General features: G+C 47.2%; 1 pseudogene; it reads right to left on the bottom strand.

Moving 5' to 3' along the window:
* Positions 1-3,582: 3,582 nt before the first annotated feature.
* On the bottom strand, positions 3,583-8,457 carry LOC141106701 (cytosolic iron-sulfur assembly component 2B pseudogene; annotated as a pseudogene).
* Positions 8,458-22,941: the final 14,484 nt, after the last annotated feature.

Here is a 22,941-nt window from a genome sequence, read left to right on the forward strand (position 1 = left end):
CTCCTTGCTCCTCATCAGCTGAGATTTCCAACTCCACTATACCTTCAGTCCTCTCTGAGACCTGCACTGAGAGGAATGAAGGTGTAGAATTAGGTGTGTCACAGCCAAGTACTTGTGGGCAATCTGCTTTTGGTACACCGACGTCAGATTGTACCAGGCAAATTTCCCTGCCCCAGCTGCTGCACCGCCGAAAGAAGTTTGCTCCCAGCCATCCACATGCCCAGCGGTTGAATGCTAGCTTGGCAAAATTGCTAGCACTTCAACTGCTGCCTTTTCAGTTGGTAGACTCTGCCCCCTTCCGTGAGTTTGTGGAATGTGCGGTTCCTCAGTGGCAGGTACCCAAACACCACTTTTTCTCACAAAAGGCGATTCCGGCTCTCTACCGGCATGTGGAAGGCAATGTCCATGCCTCGCTGGACAGGGCGGTCAGCGATAAGGTGCATATCACCGCTGACTCATGGTCCAGCAGGCATGGACAGGGACGTTACCTAAGTTTCGCTGCGCATTGGGTGACTCTGCTGGCAGCTGGGAAGGATGCAGGACAAGGTGCAGTAGTGTTGGAGGTTGTTCCGCCACCACGCCTCCAAAATGCTAATGATTGTGACACACCTCTCTCCTCCACCCCCTCCTCTTCTTCTTCCTCCATGGCCTCTTCCTGTGCTTTGTCCTCGGAACCAGCGGTGCTTCGTAGCCGTTCAAGGGGCTATGCAAGTATGCAGGCCAAAAGATGCCATGCGGTGCTTGAGCTGGTGTGCTTGGGGGACAGGAGCCACACTGGGGCAGAGGTTCTGTCAGCTCTGCAGGGGCAGGTTCAGAGGTGGTTGACGCCATGCCAACTTAAGGCAGGAATGGTGGTTTGCGACAATGGCACCAACCTCCTCTCTGCCCTCCGACAGGGACAAATGACCCATGTGCCCTGTTTGGCTCACGTCCTTAACTTGGTGGTGCAGCGGTTCTTGGGCAGGTACCCGGGCTTACAGGATGTCCTGAGGCAGGCCAGGAAAGTCTGTGTGCATTTCCGCCAGTCATATAATGCCAGTGCTCGGCTGACGGACCTCCAAAAGGAGTTTAACCTGCCCAAGAACCGCCTAATCTGTGACATGCCCACCAGGTGAAACTCAACGTTGGCCATGCTGCAGCGGCTGCACACGCAGCAGAGGGCCATCAATGGGTACCCGTGCGACTATGGCACCAGGACAGGGTCAGGGGAGCTTGGTTTCTTTTCCCCACGCCAGTGGGCCATGATCAGGGATGCATGCACTGTCCTGTCACCATTTGAGGAGGCCACGAGGATGGTGAGCAGTGACAGTGCATGCATCAGTGACACTGTCCCCCTTGTCCACCTGTTGGAGCACACGCTGCGTGGAATAATGGACAGGGCACTTGAGGCAGAACAGAGGCAGGAAAAGGAGGACTTCCTTAGCTCTCAAGGCCCCCTTTATCCAGACAGTGTTCCTGCGTGCCCGCCGATCACACAGGAAGAGGACGAGGAGGAGGAGGAGGAGGAAGATTGTGTCAGTATGGAGGTGGAGCCTGGCACTCAGCAGCAGTCTTTAAGGGATCAGTCCCAAGAAACACATGGACTTGTACGTGGCTGGGAGGAGGTGGCTGTGGACCATGTCGTCCTTAGTGACCCAGAGGACTCCGGACCGAATGCCTCAGCAAACCTACGCTGCATGGCCTCCCTGATCCTGCAAAGCCTGCGTAGGGATCCTCGTATTCGTGGTATCAAGGAGAAGGACCAATACTGGCTGGCAACCCTCCTTGATCCACGTTACAAGGGTAAGGTTGCGGACCTTATCTTGCCATCGCAGAGGGAGCAGAGAATGAAACATCTTCGGGAGGCCTTGCAGAAAGGTCTGTGCAACGCGTTCCCAGAGACTGGGAGGTTACAAACTTCTGTTTCTGGACAACGTGTTGCTGAGGCTTCGGTCAGTCAAAGAAGGAGCGGTGGAGAAGGTGGGCGTCTGACCGATGCGTTCAGACAATTTTTTGGTCTGCAGCCCCAAGGTATGATCGGTTCCAGCAACCATCGCCAGCGTCTGTTTTACATGGTGCAGGAATACCTAGGGGCAAGATCAGACTTGGACACCTTTCCCACCGAAAATCCTCTGGGTTACTGGGTCTTGAGGATGGATCACTGGCCAGAGCTTGCACAGTATGCAATTGAGCTACTGGCCTGTCCTGCATCCAGCGTTCTTTCGGAACGCACATTCAGTGCTGCTGGAGGCGTGGTAACCGATCACAGGGTGCGTCTGTCCACCGACTCGGTCGATCGACTGACCTTCATAAAATTTAATCAGTCTTGGATCACCACCAGCTACCAAGCACCTGATGCTGATGTAACCGAATAATTTTTTTTGAAATCTCAGATCCCTTCAAAGACTGCCTATGCTGATGCTGAGTGACTATCCCTGAGTAATTATCCTCTTCCTCCTCAATCATCACGCTGATAGCTTGTAAGAACTTTTTTGGTTCTGGGCGCCACCACCAGTGCCTAAGGCCCAATTTTTCTGCCCCTGTTTAACAGGGGCGTGTAATTACAATTTTTGATGCAATACTTTGCAGCAGGGCTCGTTCCTGCATTCCAACTAGAGTGTCTGTGAGGGGTTGCAGTGTTGTGGCACCAGCACCAGTGCCTAAGGCCCAATTTTTCTGCCCCTGTTTAACAGGGGCATGTAATTACAATTTTTGATGCAATACTTTGCAGCAGGGCTCGTTCCTGCGTTCCAACTAGAGTGTCTGTGAGGGGTTGCAGTGTTGTGGCACCAGCACCAGTGCCTAAGGCCCAATTTTTCTGCCCCTGTTTAACAGGGGCGTGTAATTACAATTTTTGATGCAATACTTTGCAGCAGGGCTCGTTCCTGCGTTCCAACTAGAGTGTCTGTGAGGGGGTTGCAGTGTTGTGGCACCAGCACCAGTGCCTAAGGCCCAATTTTTCTGCCCCTGTTTAACAGGGGCGTGTAATTACAATTTTTGATGCAATACTTTGCAGCAGGGCTCGTTCCTGCGTTCCAACTAGAGTGTCTGTGAGGGGTTGCAGTGTTGTGGCACCAGCACCAGTGCCTAAGGCCCAATTTTTCTGCCCCTGTTTAACAGGGGCGTATAATTACAATTTTTGATGCAATACTTTGCAGCAGGGCTCGTTCCTGCGTTCCAACTAGAGTGTCTGTGAGGGGTTGCAGTGTTGTGGCACCAGCACCAGTGCCTAAGGCCCAATTTTTCTGCCCCTGTTTAACAGGGGCGTGTAATTACAATTTTTGATGCAATACTTTGCAGCAGGGCTCATTCCTGCGTTCCAACTAGAGTGTCTGTGAGGGGTTGCAGTGTTGTGGCACCAGCACCACCACCACCACCAAAGGCCCAATTTTTCTGCCCCTGTTCAACAGGGGCATGTAATTACAATTCTTGACCTAATATTTCACAGCAGGGCCCATTTCTGCATCCACCAAGAGCGAGTGAGGACTTACAGTGTTGTGGCACCAGCACCACCACCACCACCACCAAAGGCCCAGTTTTTCTGCCCCTGTTCAACAGGGGCATGTAATTACAATTCTTTTTTTTTTTTTTTAACATAAAAAAAGCACTTTTTATTATACACACATACTTATAAATTTATCGTTGGTTATAAAACAAAGACAATAGCAGCACTAAGAGCTATAATACAGGCAGATTAGCAGCAAGGGTGTTGTGAACATCTGATGCTCGCTTGGTATTCAGGCATTGTTGGAGTCAGGATCTTGCGGACAGGCATTGGTTCACAACTTCCAACAAGTGCAAATTCTCTAGAGCAGCCGCCACGCATTCTTTGTCCGCCAGCTGTTTATTGACTGCGTGTTCGGAAGCGTGTGTTCCAGGGGTAATATGGACATCTACCTTAAACCTCTCAGGCAGAGAGCGCAGAAGCTTAACTTTAATAGACAGTCCGATAAGGGTGGCCATGCTGCAGTGCGGGATTGTAGGGGTGAATTCTACGGACACGGAGCCCTCATCGTCATTTACCTTGACTCGCATCTCCTCCAAAACATTCAGCTCTTCCAGGCTCAGAGGGTGCTCCGGGTCATTTATGGAACGAATGAGATCAAATATCTCCCGATCGTCGATCTTATCGTGCAGCTCCTCATCCTCATCCTGTGCGGTCACCTGGCGCTCCCCGCTCCGCTGATAGATTAGCGGATTGGCATTCTCTAGCTGGCTGCCACCCACAATCTCCGGCTACACACACTACCCGCACTTCCCGGAAACCATACCGAGACACTTCGCGTTCACCGTAATTACAATTCTTGATCTAATATTTCACAGCAGGGCCCTGTGAGGGCTTACATTGTTGTGGCCACAACAACACCTAAGGCCCAAATTTCTGCTGAGTATATAGGGCAGGCCCCTACTTTCAAACATCTAACTTACAAACGACTCCTACTTGCAAACGGAAGGAGACAACAGGAAGTGAGATGAAATCTACCCCTAGGAAGGGAAATTCTCTCCTGTAAGAGTTAATATGGGAAAAACATTTCTCCTTTCCACTGATGCTTTCCAATCCTTGTTCCACAAAAAACCCCAAATTCTCAAAAAACATTTGTCATTGGGACAAAAAGTGAGGTGAAATCTTCTAAAGAGGAGGAAAGACAGCAAAACAATTGTCACAGGGGTGATAACCCTTCCCTATGTTTTCCAAAAAGCTTAAAAAAGATATTTTGACTGGAGCTAAACATGTTAAAAATGTACCCGTTCAAAATGACAAACAGATTCTACTTAACAACAAACCTACAGTCCCTGTCTTGTTTGCACCGCCTGTATACTGCTGTTCAGAGTATATAGGGCCTGGTGGCCCCACACCTTTCCTTATTTTAATTTGGGTGCGGGGTTCCCCTTAATATCCATACAAGACCCAAAGGGCCTGGTAATGGACTGGGGGGTACCGTTTGTCTCACTGATTTTCATCCATATTGCCAGGACCCGACATTACATTAAACCCGCAAGCAGTTTTAAATGAGATTTTTTCCTTTAAAAATTACATTTGGTGCAGGGACTGTTCTAAACACGGGAAACACGCGCCACTTTACAGGCATACTTTAGACACCCCCCAGGTACGATATTTAAAGGAATATTTCACTTTTTTTTTTTTTACTTTAAGCATCATTAAAATCACTGCTCCCGAAAAAACGGCCGTTTTTAAAAGTTGTTTTTGCATTGATACATGTCCCCTGGGGTAGGACCCGGGTCCCCAAACCCTTTTTAGGACAATACCATGCAAATTAGCCTTTAAAATGAGCACTTTTGATTTCGAACGTTCGAGTCCCGTAGACGGCAATGGGGTTCTAACGTTCGTGTGAACTTTCGGTCCGTTCGCAGGTTCTGGTGCGAACCGAACCGGGGGGTGTTCGGCTCATCCCTACTCTGGAATAATGACTCCCAGAGCCTGGGGGGAGATCCCAGTCATGAACTTCAGGTCCTGGAGACTTCTCCCCATCACCAAGTACCACAAGGCGGTGATGAGCCTTTGCTCGGGAGTGATGGATGTCCTGCTTCAATATAATAAGGGAAATCATCAGGATTATTCTCCTTGAGCTCCCGCAACAAAGGCATATGACAGAATTGGTCACGATTAAGCAACCAATTCTTGGTCCACAAACTCCTCCTCCCCCTGTTCATGGACTGGACTTGGGTCAAAGAAATAACTCCAACACCAAGCCCAACAACAGCACGACTCTACGATGAGTAAGTAACCCAACATGGCTAATGTAACGACACCCCGAGTATGAAAGGGGTTAAAGTCCTTTAGGACATTTCATACCCAAACACAAAGGCAGCTACCGAACACTCCAATCAGCCGAACAAGAAACCCATACAAATAATCCACCCCAAAAAGAAGGCACGGCTCCGTCTTCAGGTTTCAAACAGGAATGAATCTTTATTCAAAAAACACATGTTATACAGGTCCCACTTCAAAACATTTCCCCCCCACCCTTGGAAAACAGGGCGGGTTAAACTGTCCAATAACAATGGACACACAGGTCAGGTGTGCTTAACTTCTCATCAGTAAACAGTCTTGCTGGAGGAATCCCCCTCCCTCTTTCCTCACAGCAATACACATCCTGTGATCCAAAGCAGACAACCACAATAGAACATTGGAACACAGCCCCACCCCAAACCAGCACAGCAAACAGCACACACCACATACACACACATACACAGCATTGAGTCTCTGACCAGCACAGATCACAGTGGGGTTCCCATTCACCCTCTATTCACCCTTGCCTCTATTAGTGACTCCCGTCACATGGCTTCCTCCTTGTGGAACACTCCGGCAGACCCGGCTTGATCCTTCTCAGGTCGACTTGGGGATGTCTGGAACTAGGAGGCCGGAGTGACGTCGGTTTGCCGGGACAACCCATCAGCATTGCCATTTTGCTTACCGGGTCGGTAGCTGATGGTGAAATTGTAAGGTTCCAGGGCTAAGCTCCACCGCAGCAACCTGCCATTGTCTCCTGAGACCCGGTTAAGCCAGACCAATGGGTTGTGATCAGTGACTAATGAAAATTCCTGTCCATACAAATAAGGGTTCAACTTTTTAAGGGCCCAAAACAGGGCCAAGCACTCTTTCTCCACTGCTGCATAGCTCACTTCCCGGGGTAATAGTTTTCTGCTCAGGTATGCGACAGGGTGTTCTCTTCCATCCTCCCCGATTTGGCTCAGCACAGCCCCCAGTCCAAACATGGAAGCATCTGTGTGGACAAGGAAACGTTTTTTAGGTACTGGGGCAGCCAAGACCGGGGCATTTACAAGTGCTTGCTTGAGGGCTAGAAACGCGGCTTTACAAGCTGGAGACCACATGATCTGCCTAGGTAAATTCTTTTTCGTCAGGTCAGTCAGGGGCTTGGCAATGGCACTGTAATCAGGGACAAAACGCCGGTAGTACCCGGCAGTCCCCAAGAAGACTAATACCTGGGTCTTAGTACGGGGTGTGGGCCAGTTAGCTACTGCCTCTACCTTGGCTGACTCTGGTCTCTGGTTCCCACACCCTACTCGGTGTCCCAGGTACTGCACCTCTGCCATACCTAGATGGCACTTGTCTGGTTTCAACGTCAGGCCTGTGGCCCGAATCTTGTCCAGAACCACCCCTACGTGAACCAGGTGCTCCTCCCAAGACCCACTGTAGATCGCAATGTCTTCTTTGTGGGGCTTAACTGGTCCCCTAGCTGTACGAGGCTAATGAGGTCAGTCTGGGGGTCTCTCTCTAGTAAGTCAGGGAGGGGTAAACTTTCAGAGTCGTCCGCAACAGGGGCACATACTGCAGCCACATCCTCCTGCCGTTCCTGATACTCCTTCAGCATGTTCACATGAAAGGTTCGCTTGATTCTTTCATCTGCACAGCTGGCAATAACATAGGTAGTATCACATACCTGGGCTACTACTTTATATGGGCCCTGCCAAGATGCCTGCATCTTGTCAGTCTTCACAGGCTTGAGCACTAAGACTTTCTGCCCAACCTGGAAGATACGCTGTCGGGCCCCCCGATCATACCATCTCTTCTGTCTCCCCTGGGCCGCCTGGAGAAAAGGTCCTCAGCATTTGCTTGAGGGTACCGTTAAAGCGCTCGCAGAGACCATTAGTCTGGGGATGGTAGGGTGAGCTAAGCAAGGGCTTAATATTGCATACCTTCCATAACTGCTGGGTGAGCACAGCGGTAAACTGGGTCCCCTGGTCAGAGAGAATCTCCTTAGGGAAACCCACTCTAGTAAATATTTTAACCAGGGCATCAGCTACTGTCTCTGCTTCAATGTTGGACATAGCTACTGCCTCTGGGTAACGGGTGGTGTAGTCCACCACGGTGAGAATATACTTTTTCCCGGATGGACTAGGCCTGGCCAAGGGACCCACAATGTCAATGGCTATGCGGTAAAAGGGCTCCCCAATAATAGGCATGGACATAAGTCTGGCCTTAGGGTGGTCCCCCCGCTTACCTACCCGTTGACATGTGTCACACGTTTTGCAGTACTGTCGCACATCCTGGTTAAAATTGGGCCAGAAGAAATTCTGTGTAATTCTATGGGCTGTGCGGCGGGACCCTAGATGTCCTGCTAGTGGTACATCATGCCCAATTCGCAGAATCTCCAGCTGGTATTTCTTAGGTACCACCAGCTGTCGTTTCTGCAAAGGGACTTTATTTCCCGGGGATGGCTTAGGGATCCTATACAGTCTATCCCCCACCCATTCATAAAGCTCCCCATCTATTCCCTTTTCCTGAGTATCTGCCTTAGCCCTATACTTGTGCAAGGTCGGGTCCTCCCGGGTTTCCCTCCCGCATGCTTCTGGGGTATCCTAACCTAGGGGAGCCTGATCTAAGGTACATGTCGGGGAAGATTGTCTTACCTGGGTCTCAGCAGCAAGCGGGCCGGTTCCAACAGTATGGGTCTGGGCACGGCCAGTCACTGGGTTGGATTCAGCGGGGCCCATCGGGGCGTAAGCAGAAACGAGGGGGGCCAAATCATTCCCCAGTAGTACATCCGCTGGCAAATCCTTCATCACCCCCACATTCACATGTCCCGAACCAACCCCCCAGTCCAGGTGAACACGGGCAACGGGTAGCCGGAAAATAGTGCCTCCTGCTACCCTTACGGCTACAGTGTCCCCGGTGTGTTGGCTCTCTGGAATGAGGTTCTTCCGTAGTAGGGTCATGGTGGCGCCAGTATCACGTAGGCCATTAGCTACCTTTCCATTAACCCGGATGGTCTGCCTGTGTTGCTGCCTGTTGTCCTGGTTAGCTGCTTGTACTGGATCAGCCTCGTGCAGGACACCCCAATGTTCTTCCTCCTCAACGCAGTGAGCCGCAGGCATGGATGTGCGGGGATTCCCCCCTGCTGGCTTTCTCCACGACTGGGACTGCCTGGCTGGATTCAATGGACAGTCTGGCTTTTTGTGCCCTAGCTGTTTACACCCGAAACACCTGAGGGGTTGTGAGTAGTCCTGGGAGTTGAACCTGGGCTGCTGAGAATAAGTGGCCGCTGGAGGTGGTGCTGTAGGATGGTATGACTGTGGTTGGTAGGCGCCAGCTGGAGGGGGTGCCGCTGATCGATGATCCACCCGAGCTGTTGTCTTGACCACAGGGTTATCCAGTTTGCGGGCGTCTGTGTATTCGTCCGCCAGGCGAGCTGCTTCAGACAAGGTGAAAGGTTTTCTGTCCCGGACCCACTCTCTGACTTCTGGGGACAGCTTGTCAAAGAAGTGCTCCAGCAGGAACAGCTGCAGCACCTCTTCCCCAGGTACTGCTTGGCATCCAGCGACCCAGTGGGATGCCGTGCGGTGTAGGTGGCATGCCCACTCGGCATATGAGTCTCCAGTCTGCTTGCTCGTCTCTCGGAACCGCCTCCGGTATGCTTCTGGTGTGACGGCATACCTGGCCAAAAGTGCTTCTTTTACAAGCCCATAGTTCATAATATCCTCATCTGGGATAGCCCTGAACGCTTCACTGGCCCGGCCGGACAATTTCCCAGACAAAATGGTAACCCATTCCTCTGTGGGCACCCGGTGTAGGGCACATTGCCGTTCAAAATCTGCAAGGTACCCATCAATCTCCCCTTCTACTTCATTGAAATTTTTAAAAGCAGCAAAATGTACCTTTCTCCTTTCAGTTGGTGCTGTTGTGACTCCCGCTGCTGCAGCACCTCTTTGCTGTAGCCTATTTGCCTCCACAGCTGCTATAACTCGGTCTATGATCTCCGCTGTAGGGTTAGGGCCATAATGTGCCAGTCTTATGTTAACAGCCCGATCAAAACTTGCCTCTTCGGGTGTCCTGTCTGTTATGCTGGGTCTTTTGGCTATGATGGTTCTTTCGGCTCTATCCATTTCGACTAGTTCTGCGATAATGTCCCTCTTCTTATGGTTGTTGGCCGGTCTGCCCCGGTTCTCCAGTAAGTCCTTGAGGGTAGAGCGCTTTAGCCGTACATACTGTGCTTCCATTGTCCTGTGTCCTCTTGTAGCTGTCCTTCTGGGCTGTGAGAATGATCCCGCTGCTTGCCACCAGTTGTAACGACACCCCGAGTATGAAAGGGGTTAAAGTCGTTTAGGACATTTCATACCCAAACACAAAGGCAGCTACCGAACACTCCAATCAGCCGAACAAGGAACCCATACAAATAATCCACCCCAAAAACGAGGCACGGCTCCGTCTTCAGGTTTCAAACAGGAATGAATCTTTATTCAAAAAACACATGTTATACAGGTCCCACTTCAAAACATTTCCCCCCCACCCTTGGAAAACAGCGCGGGTTAAACTGTCCAATAACAATGGACACACAGGTCAGGTGTGCTTAACTTCTCATCAGTAAACAGTCTTGCTGGAGGAATCCCCCTCCCTCTTTCCTCACAGCAATACACATCCTGTGATCCAAAGCAGACAACCACAATAGAACATTGGAACACAGCCCCACCCCAAACCAGCACAGCAAACAGCACACACCACATACACACACATACACAGCATTGAGTCTCTGACCAGCACAGATCACAGTGGGGTGCCTCTATTAGTGACCCCCGTCACAGCTAATAAATGAGTGGCTGCTCAGAACGAATTGACTGAACGCACTGAAAATCAGAAAAGACCTGACAAGTACGAGCTGAAAATTAGAAACGACCGGACAAGCACAAACTGAAAAGCAGAAATGAACTGAAAACCACAAGTCTGAAAAGCGTGAATTGTCTCTCACCAAACTTCTACTAACACGAGATAAACATGAGATTAGCAGAAGGAGACCAAAGGGTGGCGCACTGGCTATTGAACTTCCTTTTTATCATCCGTCGTACGTGTTGTACGTCACTACGTTCATAATTGTTGGCCAACATTTGTGTGACAGTGTGTATGCAAGACAAGTTGGAGCCAAGACCCTTCAAAAAAAGTCCACGGTTTTGTTGTAGGAAAGTCCGATCGTGTGTATGGGGCATTATACGCACAAACTGACAATTGCATCAAAGCTCATCACATAGCACAGTATCATCCAGTCCACAGTACATCATTCTATGTGTCAGAAGAAGGTAATGATCCAATAGGCTAATGCGTTTGGAGGACTAACCTCTTCCTCAGAGCCAACAAGACTTACCTGCACTCCTCTTATATAACATAGTAACATGGCTGATTGTCTAATGTGCGCATCTCCAACACGCACCCTGGGTGGGATTGGGCCCTTTCATACATCAGACATTGAGACAGTAATAACACCATGTTAGCCAACAATAATGATCTCAATACATGTATAAATACATATGCAAATATATGAAACATATAAAATTAATAATCATAGAAAACTCACAGTTGTAAAAACCATACAAAAATCATTTAAAAAAATGTGCAGTATGCCAGCAGGACCACGTGAGCCGTGCTCACATCAATAAACATTATATACTGTATAATATCAACTGTCACATATCAAAGGGACAGATCAGTTTGTAACAATGCAAGGATGCTTGTTTATGCACAAGCTTACATGGATCTACATTCATGTATCTATATTTAGTGTGTTTCCTTTTGGGAAGTGGCAAACCAGTGCCCGACTTATACTTCCCAACCCTCTTGTTATTATCTAGCAATTGCCTGTGTTATATAAAAAAAATGCCCATAATACCATATATTAGAGTGGCTCCCGGCGCTCACGTGACTCCTCAGCTCTCTCATCTGCCTGGCTGACAGCTATAGTGGGCAGGGCCAAGCACTGCCACTAATGTTAGCCGAGAAGGAGGGGGGGGAGATGAGAGAGAGCCGAGGAGTCACGTGAGCATCAGGAGCGGGTCTGATAAACAGTATAATCTGCATATTTTTTATACAGCACAGGGACACAAAGCATTATATAACAGAGGGGATGGCATGACCAGAGTATGATGAGAGCAGCAGGGGGGAGGATCGTGGAGTGGATGAAGCTGACATGCAGAGAGGGGAGGGGGGAGGAGGACTCAGGAAACACAGGAGAGCAGAGAGCAGGGCTGCAGATGATGGAGACATGTAATTTGACCATGGTGTCAGGGCTCAGCAGCCATGATTTACCGTGGGCAGTTTACAGGGTATAGCCAGGCAGGATCAGCCAGGTATTTCAGGTGATAGAAGGGGCCAAATTACACAGCACAAGCACTGTGCTGTATAACATGCTTTAAGGGAACATGATCCATTTTTTTAGGGTAACAGGCACTTTAATACATACATACTGTATATAATCTTAGGTTAAACAAGCAAACTTACTTGCGCCTACATGATATTATATTTGTATCTTAGTGTACCTAATATCTTTCTGTAGTGTTCTTCTAAATTGAGGTGTGTTCCATGTCATCTATTTCTTTACTAACCTGTGGGTGAAGCAATATTTTGTGCCCTAACTCTCTCACTGGGTGTACCAAAGGTATTTCCATGGTATTCGAATGACTAAAATAAACAGTAATACTGTAGTATCAGTTCATTTTCATCCCTAATGGTGACCATGGGGACATATATTCATCACTCTGTTACATACTAAAGTATAAAACTGCATCAGAGCAATATTGTAGTGAGGACCAATACTATTATCATTACATGCGTACCTAGAATTTAAACTGCATGTGTGCATCTCAAACTGCTGCTGATTTTGTTTCCACATGCAATACAAGCTTTTGTTCAGCCCAAGGCACATACAAATATGTATAGGCTAATTGCTGCAATCACATTAACTTATGCCCACATATGATTAGGCAGGCTCTTCTCCAATAACTGATATAATAGCTAACAGTTTAATGGATGACCCCATGAATCTCTAGGTCCTCATTCAAACCTCCGGGAGCAAGGGATCCTAAGGTAAATATCCAATATGTCTCTTTTTTGGAAGCATCTACCACTATTCAAATCTTTGTTTATTGCTTTACTACCGAAGACTCTCGTGCCAGACGGGTCACTGTTGTTATTTTGTTTGAAATGCCAAAGGACAGAGTCATTTTTATTGTTTCTTTCTTCTTTGTCTTCTTTATTATTAATGATGTTACATTTGTGCTCCCTAAATCAAACCCTTAGGGGGAGTATTTTTCTTCCTATATACAACAGACCACATGGGCAGATTAGTCAATAATGACATATGATGTACTACAGTCGATTAATTTTTTCAAGTTTTGAGTTTTTTAAGATTTTTAAGTTTTATCTCATGTTTGCTCCCATCTGTTCCTATTATTTCTTTCTTGCAGTGCCACATGTACACACAGAAGAAGAAAAATTTTATAGCGCACACATGCAAAAAAAACATTCACCTCCAGCAAGGATAGTTTAAAAACACCTAAACATTCTCAAAAAACATTTTCAAAAATATGGGGATTTGGTCACACCATATTGCTATATGGTGCTAAGCCCACTTACTGCGACAAAGTACCCCATGATTAGTGGGTCCTACACCATCCATAGATATGGGAGATCCTGTTTCTCTGAACCATGAAAGCTACACTCTTCTCTATGGGAGAATCTTGAGGTCTCCACCTATGACACAAGTGGACACTAATGAGAGGTACTTAGTGAGGGAGTAGGGTGCTCCTATCCCAAAGGATTTGGTCAGAATCCATACAATAAAAAAACAAGATATTTGGGGGCACACCTTCTCATTAAAGCTGGTGCAGCCATAAGACCATACAATAGAAGAAAAATTTTACAGCGCACACATGCAAAACAACATTAACCTCCAGCAAGGCTAGTTTAAAAACACCTAAACATTCTCAAAAAACATTTTCAAAAATATGGGGATTTGCTCACACCATATTGCTATATGGTGCTAAGCCCACTTACTGCGACAAAGTACCCCATGATTAGTGGGTCCTACACCGTCCATAGATATGGGAGATCCTGCTTCTCTGAACCATGAGAGCTACACTCTTGTATATGGGAGAATCTTGAGGTCTCCACCTATGACACAAGTGGACACTAATGAGAGGTACTTAGTGAGGGAGTAGGGTGCTCCTATCCCAGAGGATTTGGTCACAATCCATACAATAAACAAACAAGATATTTGGGGTGCACACCTTCTCATTAAAGCTGCTGCAGCCATAAGACCATACAATAGAAGAAAAATTTGACAGCGCACACATGCAAAAAAAACATTCACTTCCAGCAAGGCTAGTTTAAAAACACCTAAACATTCTCAAAAAACATTTTCAAAAATATGGGGATTTGGTCACACCATATTGCTATATGGTGCTAAGCCCACTTACTGTGACAAAGTACCCCATGATTAGTGGGTCCTACACCATCCATAGATATGGGAGATCCTGCTTCTCTGAACCATGAGAGCTACACTCTTCTATATGGGAGAATCTTGAGGTCTCCACCTATGACACAAGTGAACACTAATGAGAGGTACTTAGTGAGGTAGTAGGGTGCTCCTATCCCAAAGCATTTGGTCAGAATCCATACAATAAACAAACAAGATATTTGGGGGGCACACCTTCTCATTAAAGCTGGTGCAGCCATAAGACCATACAATAGAAGAAAAATTTGACAGCGCACACAAACTAGCCTTGCTGGAGGTGAATGTTTTTTTGCATGTGTGCGCTGTAAAATTTTTCTTCTACTACATGTACACACAGGCTATGCAATTTTTCACCCCACATCTATAGTTGCCATTCTGGTCGAATATTGAAGACCAGTGACCTAATGAACTTGTAAACAATCTGCAGGGCTTACAGACTCTACTGGGTGCAATATAGCTCCTCAAACCTCTAGGCCTGGAAGGCCTGGAAGCTTGGTGTTGTCCCAAGACTGGATCCTGTTACTATATAATCCAATTCTGCTTAAATATTTGTTATATTTGAAAGGCCTTAGTATTAAATCTAGTGCAAAATCTGATATGTTCTATTTGTTCTGTGCTTTTTGATCTATAACGGATCCAGCCTGTTTTCTCATCTCATGAAATCTCTGAGGTGAGCCCTCACTGTATTGGACCCAGTATTTGATAAACGCTTCCTCTATAAGGGCTTTATTATACCCTTTCGCAAGAAAAAAATTCTAAGAATTGCACCTTGCTCTTAATAGTCTTCCCTTCTAGTGCATGTTCGCCTCAGTCTGCAGTATTGTCGAAAAGGGATGTTGTGGATCCATATGGCATGATGATTACTGCTAGCATGTAGATAAGAATTGCCAGCACTTGGCTTAAAATGTGTTCTGGAGTAGATATTTCCTTCCAAATCTAATTTTAAAACAATTTTATTGAGAAATTTCACAAATAACATCAAGTTGCATATAAACAGAATACAATAAAGTCCTGAGACATATACATGCAATTGCTTGCTAGATCTTTACAGCTGTCTGGATACTAAATAACAAGACTGTTTTAAGATAAAAGAGGAGAGGGGAAGTACTATACGGGATCAGAATAAGGACAGAATGAAAGGAAATCGTATCATAAGTGCTACCAAATACTGAAAAACATCCTTTAAACCCTTTCAGCCCTGTAGTGTGCCACCCGCACTGTATCAGAACCTCTCAGTGACTTTTGCTTTGGGTGAATAGGGTGGAGAGAGGGTAAACATTCAAATTTAAACCACTATGTATGCAAGCTAGCGGGCTTATAGTGGCTGTATGAGGGTAGTGATAAGCTATGATAAATGATAGAATGCTCCAGGGGAATAAGGATAGGCCCAGAGTAATAAAGCAATATATTCAGGACAGAGCAGTCGGAGGGAGCCCAACACCACTGGAGTAGGATACCATTGTTGAGTATGTGTTCCTGCTTGGTGAGCGTCAGGACGCCCTGGGGGCCCTCACACACTACCCCAATGGAATCTTCCTGTAGGTGTGATAAGGATCTCCCCAGCTTACATCGCCACCCCCAGGATTATAAGGTCTAAGAGGGAGAGCTATAAAGGCGGAGCCCTCCATGTCTAGACCGATATGTAGGCCAAAATTAAAATTTATCGAGCTGTGAAGGGGTCCCTCCGACGTCTCATCCACTCATCTCCCATATTTCCCCCACCCAAGGGGTTAAAATTTCTTAGTACTTCAAAAAAAAAACCAAGAGGCTAAAAAGATCCAGAGAACAGGGATAGAAAATGTGGGAAAAGGAAGGATAGAGGAGAAGAAGGGTAGGGAGTTGATTAACTTAAAGCAGGAGCAGGTCCGGAACTAGGCTCCATCCCCGGAATGAGAGTGATATTACAGAGCATGGCCCAAGGCTCCCATATAGCATAAAATTTCTCCATCTTGTCATTCAACTTAGCAACTATTTGTTCCTGGGACATGATCCAAGACACCTTTCGTTTGCAACACTGGAAAGATACCGTGGTTTTCTTCCAGGCTCTAGCTATAGTGATTTTTCCCCCCAAAAGGACAAAAAAAGAGAGAGCCTGTATATGTTTAGGTATATCGGGGATAGCGTGGTTAAACAAGGCAATGTTGGGGCTGGGGCCTACTGTAACCTTTACTAATTGTGTGGAAGATTTTCCGCCAAAAGGTTCTAATGTGGGGACAAGACCACCAGGTGTGTAGCATAGAACCTACTAGCTCACAGCCCTTAAAACAAAGAGGTGAGGTCCCAGGGTAGATCAAAGCTGGTCTAGAGGGGACATAGTACCACCTGGACAAAACCTTTACATTAGCCTCAATAAAGGCTATGTTACATATACCTCTGAAGGAGCGTATCCAGGCCCGGAACCATTCTGTTGTCGGCCATGTACCGCCCGTGTCCTCCTCCCAGGCCTTCGCATAGCTCGGCTTGCCCAGATTCGTCTGTAATGCGGTGTATATTAGTGAAATTCCTCCCTTTTGATATGAAGTGTTAGAGCACCAATGCTCGTAGGGAGTAATTGAGGGGGGACCCATTTTGGAGACCCAAATAGCGTTTAGGAAGTGTGTGATTTGTGTGAATCTAAACTGTTCCGAATTAGGCATGTCTAACTTACGTTTGCAGTAGGTTAAGGTAAGAGGGCCAAATTGGGAGAGGAAGTGACCTATCCGGTAGAGACCTTTATCCGTCCACCATCGGAAAGCCTGTATATTTAGTCCCAGGGGAAATTTAGGGTTGTGGAAGATGTGGGACAAAGGTTTTAGGGGGGATATGATAGAGGTATGAGTGAATAGTTTGGTGCTTAAAGAGATAGAGTGTGAAAGGGTAGGGGCCATTATAGCCGGTCTTTGTTTGGAGTCACAACATAGGAGGAAGTCAATGGTATTGAGGGGTGTTGCCCACCTTTCCATAGAGAGCCATTCCGGCTTCGGGCCTTTAGAAAAGATCATCGAGATTTGTGATAATTGTGCCGCCTGGTAGTAACCCCAGAGGTCAGGGAGGCCCAAGCCACCTTGGGACTTAAGTCGGAGAAGTATTTTGGACGGACATCTATACCCCTTGTTTCCTCAGACAAAGCGAATTATCTCTGATTGGAATTTCCCCAAAAAGCTCTTCGGGAGCGGGATTGGTAGCGATCGGAATAAGTATAAGAGGCGGGGCAAGAGAGTCATCTTTACGGCATGCAACCTTTCCATTCAGGATAGACCACATCTCGACCACCGTTGAAGATCCCCTCTACATTTGGTGATCATTGGGGGGTAGTTGGCTTTAAATAGGTCTTTGATATCCAGGGTCAGGTATATTCCCAAGTAGGGGATGGCCTTAGGAGCCCAGGAAAACACAAAGTTATGAGTGAGCTGTGATAGTAGTTCGGGGGGGGACCATGACATTTAAGGCCGAGGATTTGGACATGTTGACCTTCAAGCCTGATATTCTACTGAATGAGTTCAGAAACCCAAATATGAAAGGCATAGAAATTAAAGGAGACGTTATGTAAAGCAAGAGGTCATCCGCATATAGGGTGCATTTGTGTTCCTTGTCACCGCAGGTCACCCCCTTAATATCGGGATTTGTTCTAATAGCTATAGCTAAGGGTTCAATGGTTATGGCGAAGAGGAGGGGGGAAAGAGGACACCCCTGTCTGGTCCCCCTACCAATGGGAAATAATGCTGAGTATCTGCCCATTAGTCTCACCTGAGCAGAAGGTTTGGAGTATATGGAGTGGATTAGGTTCATGAAGTGAGGGCCAAAGCCCCATCTTCTCAGAATCTCTGACAAGTAGCCCCAATCTATGGTGTCAAAAGCTTTGTGAAGATCAATCGACAATAGGAAGCCTGTTTGTGGAGGACCCCCATCCCATTGTGATTTAAGGAGAGAGAGCACATCTATGGACCGTCTAATCTGATCGGGTCCCTGCCTCCCCGGAATAAAACCCACCTGATCTCCGTGAATGTAAGAAGGGATAAAGCTCGCTAGTCAATTTGCTAAAATCTTGGTTATAATCTTGATGTCGTTGTTAATTAGCGAGATAGGCCGGTAATTCCCTACTTCGCTTGTGTCTTTCCCCGGTTTGGGAATTACCGAAATATATGCTGTGTTTAAATCTGTCCCCAAAAGGGAGCCCTTCCAGAGAAAGTTAAAAAAATTAGAGAGATGAGGTGCCAAGGTAGTACCAAATTTTTTGTAATACCCGGTTGAGAACCCGTCCGGACCAGGAGAGGACCCAACTTTCAAAGTTTTGATCGTATCGAGGACCTCTGATGGTGAGAACGGGCTGTCCAACAGGTCCTTATGTTCTTTAGTCACTGAAGGTAAATTTAATGAATCAAGGAAACTGCTTTGTGGCTGCCCTAATGAGGGACCTTGAGGTTTGTAGAGTTCCGAATAGAACCGATGGAATTCCTCCATAATTTTTGTAGGGTGCTGAGTTAGATCTCCCGAATGCAACTTGATTTTGGGGAAGGCTAGTTGGCGGGGTTTAGGGCTAAGTTTAACCGCCAGTTTCGAACCTATCCTGTCTTTCTGGGAGTAGAAACGCGCCCCCGTCCATCTGAGGTGCTTTTCAGCAGCTGTAGTTAAGGACAAATTAAGAAGGACCCGAGCTTTGTCCAGGTTAGCCAATGAGTCCGGGTGGGATTGAGTTTGTGGGCTTTTGCGAGTAATTGAAATTCTGCCGTCAATTTCACTGTATCTGCTCTATGTTCTGCTTTAAGTTTAGCTGACAATTGCATTAGATTCCCCCTAATCACAGATTTATGTGCTGCCCACACCGTTGCTGGGGAGACATCCATCGTAGTGTTTAATCTGAAGTATTCTTTAATTGCTTCCTCTATGATAGAGGCTTGAATGGGGTCGCTAAGAATAGATTCCTGTAGACGCCAACGAGGGCAATCTCTATGTCCCGATGGTCGGAGGGCTGTCAAAGTGACCATAGAGTGGTCTGATAAAGGTGTATCCACGATCCGGGATTTTACAAGTAAAGGGATCGAATTGGAGCTCGTAAAGACGTGGTCTATCCTGGCATAGGATCCATGGGGTGCCGAAAAATGCATGTAGTCTCTTGCCCGAGGGTTAATTTCCCTCCAAATGTCCACCAAGCCCGCCCCATGTATTAGCTTCGCTATTCGGACGCTTTGTTTGGACAGACGTTTAGATTTTGACAACCCAGATCCGGATTTGTCTAGGAAGAAGTCGAAGGCTATATTAGAGTCCCCGCCAAAAAATGTTGTGCCCTTTAGGCGGGGTTCAAGTTTGTGGAGTAGGGATTCAAAGAAAGCCCTCTGGCCCCTGTTAGGTGAGTAATAGGAAACAAAAGTGTATAGTTCCCCATCAATATTCCCCGAGATCAATATATAACGTCCTTGGGGGTCTACAACCATCTCAGCTTGAGATAGATTAATATGTTTCGCAAAACAGATTGTGACCCCTTTTGTTTTATTGGGCACAGAGGACAAAAAGAATTGGGGAAAGTGTCGGTGAAGGAAAGTGGTATTGTAGGAAATGGGAAAGTGAGTCTCTTGTAAGAGGAGGATTTCCGCCTGCATAGACTGATAGAGTTGGAACAGTTTTCTCCTTTTGATGGGGGAGTTCAGACCCTGGGTGTTATGTGATATAATTTTGAGGGTGGGGGAGAGGGTTAGGTGTTCAGGCATAAAGTGGGTGGTACGAAGCCCTACTAGTGTGAAGGATCTTACCTGACCGGTGAGTGGAGGTTACCTTGAGATCCCTGAGGTAGGAGAATGCCGAGTACGCGAAATCCGGGAGGAGAGGCCAGAGGCGGGAGCGAAGTCCGGACCAGCTCATGTGGAGAGAAAAGGAGAGGGAGTGGAAAGGGATGAGAGAGAGAAGAAAATAGAGACAAATGATTGCATTAATCTGAATCATTATACATTCCTGCATGCAAAACAAACAAATTATAATGAAATGGGGGTCCCCAGACCCCCTCAAACCCCGGGGTAGGATGGTTTAGCCATGATGTACCCTAAACCTGAGAGGTTCGGAGTCCAAACAGTAGGACTTCCAGGAAAGAAACCCAAGGCACTATCAGTGTACTTGGTTTCTACTTGAGGTGCATTGGGTCCACCACGGCCCCGCCACCTGACTAGTAAAGCAACTTAAGACCGTAAAATGGTCTAACCTTTCTCAAAAGAACTCAGCGCTCCCACCTCTAAAAAACAATAAGAAACAAAATACCATCAGCCGGGAGCTGAACAAGGGATTCCACCCCCTCCCTGGGACCCCCCCTAACCCTGGGGCCCGGGAGGGCCGGTGAACACATATCATTTGGGACACCAAGGACTGAAAAACTGTTTGGTCCACATCTCTTATATAAAAAGTGGGAGATGACCCTGCATCGCCTGGGCACTGAGCCTCCAAAGCGGTCCAGTGTGATCTGTGAGAAGGGGTAACAAGCTCAACCCGTGCCTAAAATGAGATAGGATACCCAAAAAAAGAAACTGTCCACTTGGTATAAGAAATTGTGAGATCACATAGAGAAAAGGATTACTCTCAGGGATGCTAAATTGAACAAACATAACCCATCAAACATATTCCAGAGGTATTTAGGCCAAATTACCCCCCTATCTCTGACCCAGGCCATTGGAGTTGTAGGGGCTGATATTATCAAACCAGGGAAGTCAGAGAGCCGAAGTGTGGACAGTTTCTTGTAATGAAGAAGTCAAAACCTTAATGTGGGAGATCTCAGATGTGGGACCTTTAGAGAACTGGGAGAAACTCTGAAGTTCTGAATAAAACAGAAGGATATATCCGATCAGAGCCCTGATCCATGGATATTGCAGGACATCATGGAGGGAGATTTTCTTTCAAACGTTTAGTGCTTTGCTTCAGCCAGGTAGGTTGTAGCGGACTTGCAGGCGGAGGCCTTTTCATGGACGAAGTAGAGCTCCTGCTGTTCTGGGAGGGCGATGGATCCAGAGGAATCAGGCCCAACTGGAGAATCAGGCGTTCACCCTCAGCAAAAGAAGAAAAGCCGTAGTTTTTGTTTCTGTAGGAAAAATTCAGATGCAGGGGGAAGGAACACCAATACGAGATTTCCTTTTCTAGCAGAAGTTGAAGCAATGGTTTGAGGGAGCGCCTTTTTTGTACCGTGTATGGCGACAAGTCTGCAAAGATCTGCATCCTGTGTCCCAGCAATTTGAGGTTATCTGCACCCCTAGACCTCCTCATAACTTCCTCCTTCACAGAGTAAAAATGGGGCTTAACGATAATGTCTCTGGGGAGACCATCCGAGCGAGGGGGTTGCAGAGCCCTGTGTGCTCTGTCGAGCTTGAGGTGGTGCTCAGTGATATCAGGAATGAGGTTCCGCAGCAGGGTTTTCACACACTTATGCACCTCTTTTTCTGATTCGGGGAGCCCGCGGATGCGAAAGTTGTAGCGTCTCAATCTATTCTCGAGGTCGTCGATCTTCGCAAATGCAGTTTCAAGTTGTTCCTGCATGTCCTGTATCCTCGCTGAGTTTTGATTAATGCGTGAAACAGCTTGGTCAGCTTTCTTTTCAATTGTGTCCATTCTTTGCCCTATTTGCTGCAGATGCACATGGATGGATGCTGCAATTTGGGCTGCATTTAGGGCCAGGCTTTTAGAGAGCAGCTGGGAGAAGGCATCCATCATAGAGGGGAAGTCTGAGGGCACTGGGATGGCTGCGGATGTCTCAGTTACTGACAGTAAAAGTCCTGTGTGGGGGTCCGTCATAGGAGTAGATGGGAGGCCAGGACCCATCCTGCCCAAGAGGGACTCAGTGGATGAAGGAGAGGTGGCCAGGGGCAGGGGCGGAAAGTCCATACCTGGGGACTGTGGAGGCTGAGTGTCCTGGTCGGCTATGGAGTCTCCATCTCCCTCTGTGCTGTCCGGGCCTCATGGAGCCACTGCCATCTTGGCATAGCTGGCTGGAACTCCGGCCGCCTTCATCTGCCTCTCCAAATTCCTTCTAACGTGCGCCGTTATTACCAGGGGGTTCCCGGGGGTCTCCCCCGCTTATGTGACCTGGTTAGGTGCTCTGGGGAGCGCTCCGAATGCTCCGATGGCTATTACAGGGCTGTGGTGGAGCGGAGCTCTAATAGCCAGTGGCCATCTTCGGATCTGCCGCGCATTCGCCTTCCTTTCCCTTCCAAATCTAATTGTAATTCTAAATCCAAGAATATCAGGCAATTTGCATCTAATACATGGGTCAATTCCGATATTGAAAGGGTTGGCATTACAATGTGCAAGGAAGCCTCATATCTCTTCATCCATCCCATTCCAGATGATCAAAACGTAATCTATGTACCTGGCTTAGAGGGCCAGATTCACTCAGTAAGGATTGTTGGTTAACAGGTACTGTTCTTCCCAGTACCCCATAAACAAATTAGCATAACTTGGGGCAAATCTGGCCCCCATAGCGGTACCTTTGATTTGTCTATAAAATTCTCCCAAGTAGAAGAAGTAGTTATGTGTTAGGGTAAACTGTATAGAGTTTTTCACAAAGGTAGCCTGTGCTGGGTGTAAGTTACTGTTCTCCAAGTAATGTTCTCACCGTCATAAAACCATACTGATGCTCTATCGATGTAAATAGGTATGTGATGTCTAAAAAGAGCCATTTGTACTGTAGGTACCAAGTGACCGAAGATAGTATATATAACATGTGTGCGGAATCCCTCACATAGGGTGGTAA

Source organism: Aquarana catesbeiana, linkage group LG08 (genome assembly GCF_042186555.1).
Source record: "Aquarana catesbeiana isolate 2022-GZ linkage group LG08, ASM4218655v1, whole genome shotgun sequence".
Lineage (NCBI taxonomy): Eukaryota > Metazoa > Chordata > Amphibia > Anura > Ranidae > Aquarana > Aquarana catesbeiana.